Source organism: Chamaea fasciata, unplaced genomic scaffold (genome assembly GCF_029207755.1).
Source record: "Chamaea fasciata isolate MVZ Bird 193981 ecotype frontalis unplaced genomic scaffold, bChaFas1.0.hap1 SCAF_964, whole genome shotgun sequence".
NCBI classification, from domain to species: Eukaryota; Metazoa; Chordata; class Aves; order Passeriformes; family Sylviidae; genus Chamaea; species Chamaea fasciata.
In genome coordinates this window covers 1-6,037 of record NW_027095049.1, presented here as the reverse complement: position 1 = coordinate 6,037, position 6,037 = coordinate 1, and the positions used below count along the sequence as shown (strand labels likewise).

Sequence of the window (6,037 nt, the reverse complement as noted above, 5' to 3'; positions counted from 1 at the left end):
TCCTACTCCCTCGTCCCTGCCCCGGCCCCGCCTTGGCCCCGCCCTGTGCTCTGCCCCAGACTCTGCCCCGGCCCCGCTCTGAGGGCCCGTGGCTCCGCCCTCTCCCTCGATCCTCCCTGGCCCCCCCACCCCGGCCCCGGCCCCGGCCCTGCTCTGAGGGCCCGGGGTTCTGCCAGATCCCCCGGCCCTGATCCCCCCCGGCCCCGTTCACCCCCGGCCCCAGCCCCGCTCCCCCGCTGCAAGCCCAGGCTCCACCCCGGCTCTGACACCAGCCCAGCCCCCGCCCGCCCCATCCCCCCCGTGGCAGGTTTGCGTTCGGTTTGTGTCTGAGAAGTAGGATCTCTGCCAGAATGGTGCTGTTGGGAAGAAAGTAAATCTGCCCCAGGGATCTGCGATAAGCGATAAAGTTGCAAGGAAGGGGAGTATTTATAAATGGTCTCCGTAGTTCCTCGTAATTCTGGGTGTTTGGATTTAGCCTGGGATTGTCAGCTAAGTCATGAAAAAGCCAACCAGGCTTCTGAACTCTCAATGAATGTTTGAAACACTTCCACAGAAAGACAAGTTAACAATGATTCCAAGGCAAAATTCTAAATGGAGGGTAATGACTTCTGGGGGATTTCCTAAGGAATTGTGGATCTCAGGCATATGGACTTTTGGAGGTGGAATCCCAGTTTCAGCCTTGGGCACCTGCAGAAGAGGGACCCTTACCCATAGCAAGGAAAGCCCGCTGCCCCAGCGTGTCAGGTGCAGACATTGAACTCTCTGGGGAATAAGCAGCAAGTCCGCTCTGCCCCTGCCCTCACACTCGGAGTGGCAGCAGCCGCAAGGTGAGAGCTGTCACAGAATGATTGAGGGGACAGACTAGCCCCAGGTATGAGCTGTAAACGGTGAGGGGAGAACAGAGCAGCCACAGGTGTGACCTGTCAGGATAATGAGGGAGCAGACCAGCTGCAGGTGTGAGATGTTACAATGATGATGGGGCGGTTCCTGCCAGGGGCGGTTTAACAGAGGAGCCTCGGTTCACTTTTCCATTGAGCTGTAGAGGTTGAGGAACTCATGTTGAGTTTCTATGTGGGGTTGCTGCAGTGGTGGGAAAGCCTCTTATAGTGCCTGCAGGAGTACATGGATGTGGAGTGTTTCTTTGTGGCAGACAGCAGCAGCAGGTAAGCCAGTGTGGAGTTGTAGGGGGGATTTTTCTCTTTTTCAGCTTTGTTTTGCTAATCTCTTTTAAGTGCTCCCAGAAGAAAAAGGGCTTACGAAGGCAAAAAGAGTTCAAAATGAATAATGAAACTCCTCTTCTGTTTTTGTTTGTGTTTAAAGTAAGAGGGATTTCTCTCCACCTGGGATTTTATAAATAGGGGTACTTATACGTGTTTTTTTTCACTGTTGCTTTCTTTGATGATATATAGTCTTTTGTTTGATTTTTTTGGCATTATTTATTACATGTAATTTGGTTTTTGAGTGAAGATAACTTTATGGGTGGGTTTGTATTTGACATATGTCTTGGTTTAGGAAGACAGGTATCTGCTAGGTAAAATTACAATCAGAGGCTCTTTGGCAAAGATTTGGGAAATAGGAATAGCAGTTCTTTACTAGTATGTAATACAAAGCAAACAAACACAAAAAAAAACTCCCCCCCACCACCAAACAACTACAGCATTAATGACAAACGACAACAGTACCAAGAACCTTGAGGGCTTTGTTTCACAAAACCCAGGGCAGTTTGGTTTCGGTGTCCCTGCAGGATCCTCAGAGCACCAAGCTGGAACTGTGGAAAAGTCCCGGCAGGTAGCTGGGATGGCAGGGTGTCCCGGCAGGCAGGGGCAGGATGTCCCGGCAGGGCAGGGGGTGCAGGGTCACGCTGCAGCAAGAGGAGCAGCGCCGAAGAAAGCCGAAGGAGAGGCAGGGCCTGGACCAGCTCCCCGCGGGTGGCTGGGAAAACTCCGGATTCAGGCCGAACCGGTGATAGTAGATTTCCCAGGACTGGATCCCTTTGGCCACAGTGAAACTCCTCCAGCCAGCAACAGCCGTTCTCCCCTCCGCGTGCTTTTCGGCAGCTGAGCTCCTCCAGGAGCGGCAGACACGCGTCTCCCCGAATGCCGGAAGCAGAAAAGCACGCCGCTGCCTCAAGCTTTGTCTTTTACCTGCGTTATCTCCCCCTTCCACCTTTTGTCCACCTCTTTGTTTCAGTTAAGTACTCTCAAGTATCCAACACTTGATCTCCTTGGTAACTTGTGGGGAAAAAATTCTTTAGAGAAAGAAGGAACAAACCTAACCCCCAACAACATACAATTAAGTAGCTTTTTTGATAAGCTTCTGATATGTGCTATTGGGGTTTTGATCATTGTGTGCAGGGATTCAGATTGGGTAGGGCCACCCTGGCTGGTTGAAGTTTAGGTGTATTGTTAGAGGCAGCTTTTTTTTTTTTTTCCAAATTTTTTTCTGTTTAATGGTTTTAAAGCGGCCTTTAATAACTTATTGTGTAGCTTTATTTTGCTTGGCAATAGTGTATGATGAGGAATGTGATCTATTTACTTTACATTAGGCTTCTTAGTTTACATGTGGGTTAGGTTGTTTTTGAACTGAGTTGTGTTGTTGGAGGTTTTTATTTTGGTGGGGTATTATGATTTCCAAGGATTTGTTTCCTGAGGTTTACAGTGGTGTAATTGGTTGTAGTGTGAGGTATGGGGGCGGTTTTATTTATTTAGGGGTGGCTTTTATCATGGTGTGTAGTGTTTTTTTGGTGGGTTTGAGGTAAGGGGCAGTAGTTCATTTCTTGGAGTACAATAATATTTAAAATCAGATTATTGTTTTTTTGTGTTATAGGGATTTGTATATTTAGCTTGTTTGGCTATAGTATGTGTTCTATAGTTATGGATAATTTGGGAGATACTGTTTATAGTTGAATGGATCTTTTAGTTTTAGGGTGGGGGGGTCCTGGGTATTTACTTTGGAGGTTTTTTCAGGAGACTAGACATAGGAGTTATTTTTATTGTATTTGGTAGCTGGATTAGGAGAAATAATAGTTGGCTTTTGTTTGGTGGATTTTTGTTTGTTTTTTCTTTTCTAAAACTCCTGTATTTGTGTGGTCAGGGTAGTGGTGTTTCTGGTGTAAATCTAAGCATCCATTACTGTTTGTGTGAATTAGGTGGTCCACAGGTAGTATACTGAGACCCTCCCACTGACCGGCACATAGATCTGCTGAGATCATGCATTGATGTTTGGTTTTCTGTATGGTACCTGACTAGATAGACAGCAGCTGGGTGACAGCAAAGAATTCCCAGAGGCAGAGGCAGCCTTCTTTAGCACACGGTATGGATTCTCATCTCTGAACATCCCAGAGATAATTGGAAAGCTCAGAGACACAGAGGGAATGAAAGCAGGGTGCCAGGGCAGGAGTCACTGGGAGGGGTTTTGAGACAGGTTTAGAGACAGGGATGTCCCAGATGTGACCCCTTAGGCTACGTGAAGAGAAAGTCTCATTTTGGATCAAAGTGCTGAGGTGTGCAGGGCAGAGCAGTCTTGGTGTGTATTGTGTCACTTGTCTGTTGTGCACTCTGTGTCTTTTGGGTGTCTCGTATGGTGTGTCTTTTGACTTAGGCCTTTGAACAACCTCTTGGAAATGCTAGGCATTGTTCTTAACAGATCCTATTCCTTGGTGAGGTGCTGATGCCATTAAACCTTATGCTTCGACACATAGTAGAATCCGTCTCTCTTCGCAAGCATGCAGGCTGATGCCTCTTCAAGTCTTGTTCTGAGCTGTATCACCAGCTGTGCACCGCCCTTATCCGTTCCGGTGGATTAGGTCTTGTAAGAATGCCAAGATAGGTAGAGGATTCTGACCGTAGGATTCTTGGGCATCTGTCTCTGCGTCTTCTGGGATAAGTCATCCCGTTGGCATCTTCTTCCTGCAGGGTTCTCTGAGCCTGGTCAGCTCGCCTTCAGTCTTACCTCGGTCATCTCGTTCTTAGTTCGCTGCTCCTTCAGGGTCATTCTTCTTGCCAGAGGATTTGTGTCCCTGTTGTGTCCCCTTGTTTGTCCTGTCCTGTCTCACGGGTGTTGGTGTGTGTTTGGCCCGGAGCTGCTCTGCCTTGCTGCTCAGTCTGGGTGTATGGGTAATAGTACAAGTCCTGGGGACTTGAAATTTGTGATGTAGGGTGTAGTAGGGCTGTAGAGGGTATTCCTAGATTGCCACCAGGTGTCTGGAGCTGTCCAGTTATCCTGCAGCCCTTTGACTTCTGTCCCAGCTTTGTTTCAGATGCAGAGGGATGAAATCCATGGCGGAATGCCCCATCCTGGGTGAGGGGGCTCCCCCGAGAAGGTCAGTCACTGTTTGTGTTTGCAGTGGAGGTGTAAATGGTGGCTATGTTACAGCGCTGTTCTTTGTCGTTTTTTTTAGGAGGTACGGCCGGATATCAGCGGGCAAGGTGAGCAGTGATGGGTAGGCAGTAGTAGTTACTATTGCTCAAGTCTTATTTGCTGGTGCAACTCTAAGCATTCACTGTTCTTTTTTTTTTTTTTGATTTTCGGGTGTCCCCCTACCAGATGTACTGGCCCCGGATGCCAGAGGCCAGATGGGTGCAGCATTAAGGTATATTTGTGGCGTGCTTCAGTCAGAGCTGGGAGGTGCTGTTTCACAGCAACTCGGCGTGATTTTTTGCTTTGCGGGTGCTGCTGCTGTCCTAGGCGTGCCAAGGAACAGAGGGAGCTGGTGAGTCGGCCTTTAGGCAGAGTGACCCACAGGTGTGCGCCGTGCTCAGCACGTACCTTTTCCTTTTGCTGGGTACGCTCCCGGCAGCCTCTGGAGCGGGATGAAGATCTGAGGGGGAGCCACGACAGCGGTGCTGAGGAGCCCCGGGGATTACTCTTCTGGAGGGGGATAGTCGCATTTTCTGTTTTGTGATCCTAGGTAGTGTGAGGGGGTGTGGAGCCAAAGTTTGGGTACAGCGGCCCTGAGGTGGACGCAGAGAACCTCTGGACGTCCACGGTGCTGAGATGTTCGTTTCTGTCGAGGATGCATTTCACCTGCTGGTGTTCCAAAAGCTAAGTGTTGGGGCTGGCGGTCGGGAGAAGGGAGAAAACCTTTTCAGTCTTGGGTGGTGATTTAAAGTTACCTTACAGGAGAGGGCCCTAGTGGGATGGTCCCCTCAGGATTAAAGGGTGAGGGTTTCTCCTCAGCAGCACCAGAGCCTTGGCAGGGCAGTTCTGACCCATCTCCATGTTCTAGGGAGTTTGACATTGTTGGTCTCCTTTTAGAGTCCAAAGGGTTAGGGTGCAGCGGGGGATTCCTGGCCCAGCACACCCTGGGATCCCTTTCCCAGGAGCATCCTGTTATAGGGCAATGCTGATTGCGAGGTGTACGGTAGTAGGGTTCAGCAGGGGGGGGTTTACAGTGACACACAGAGGCTGAAGGAGGGCTTGAGAGGTAAAGGACTCGAGGGCTAGAGAGCACACAGTGAAAATCAGGGGTACAGGCTAGGATACAAGTCAGAGTACAGGTATACTGGCCCTCACAGCGCTGCTACCAGCACGCTTTCCCTGAGAGCAGGTGCAGGCAGCAGCCCTAGTGCGGGAACGTACCAGACGCTCTGACATGTGCAGACACGGCCAGGCAGGAAGCGATAGTGGGGAGCAGGATCCAGCAGGGCTGGGGATAACGGGGGTTTTCCCGCCCCACCCACCCTGGGATTCCCCGTCTCTCCGCAGCCGGTGGAAGTGCTCCTGATTTCCCTCTCGGGGCGGCGGTTGGTAAGGCTTCGTGCCTTTGCCTGTGCAAAGAGTTTGGCTCTGTCAGCCTCTGCCCTGTCTCAGGGCCACGTTTTTTAGGGTAGGCAGGGAACAACTGTGGATGTACCTGCCCTGCTTGCAGGACAGCTCTTGGGACACTAACGGTGTAGAGCGTCCCCGCCTTGAAGGTGTAGGGCTCTAAAGAAGTAGGGTTCAGAAGGGGGGAGCTTATAGTGTCACATACAGAGGCTGAGGCAGGGCTTGAGAGGTAAAGGAGTCAAGAACTAGAGAACACACAGTGAAAATCAGG

At 50.3% G+C, this 6,037-nt stretch overlaps 1 long non-coding RNA gene across 3 annotated transcripts; it reads left to right on the top strand.

Moving 5' to 3' along the window:
• The first annotated feature begins 1,017 nt into the window (after positions 1–1,017).
• Positions 1,018–5,984, top strand: LOC136306079 (uncharacterized). 3 transcript variants are annotated; one of them, XR_010725501.1, is made up of 5 exons: positions 1,018–1,163; positions 4,248–4,321; positions 4,400–4,427; positions 4,546–4,711; positions 4,910–5,984. It is a non-coding gene; the product is annotated as an uncharacterized lncRNA (long non-coding RNA). The 3 variants fall into 3 exon arrangements; XR_010725499.1 differs by lacking the exon at positions 4,910–5,984 and having other exon boundaries at positions 4,546–4,903; XR_010725500.1 differs by lacking the exons at positions 4,248–4,321; positions 4,910–5,984 and having other exon boundaries at positions 4,546–4,903.
• Positions 5,985–6,037: the final 53 nt, after the last annotated feature.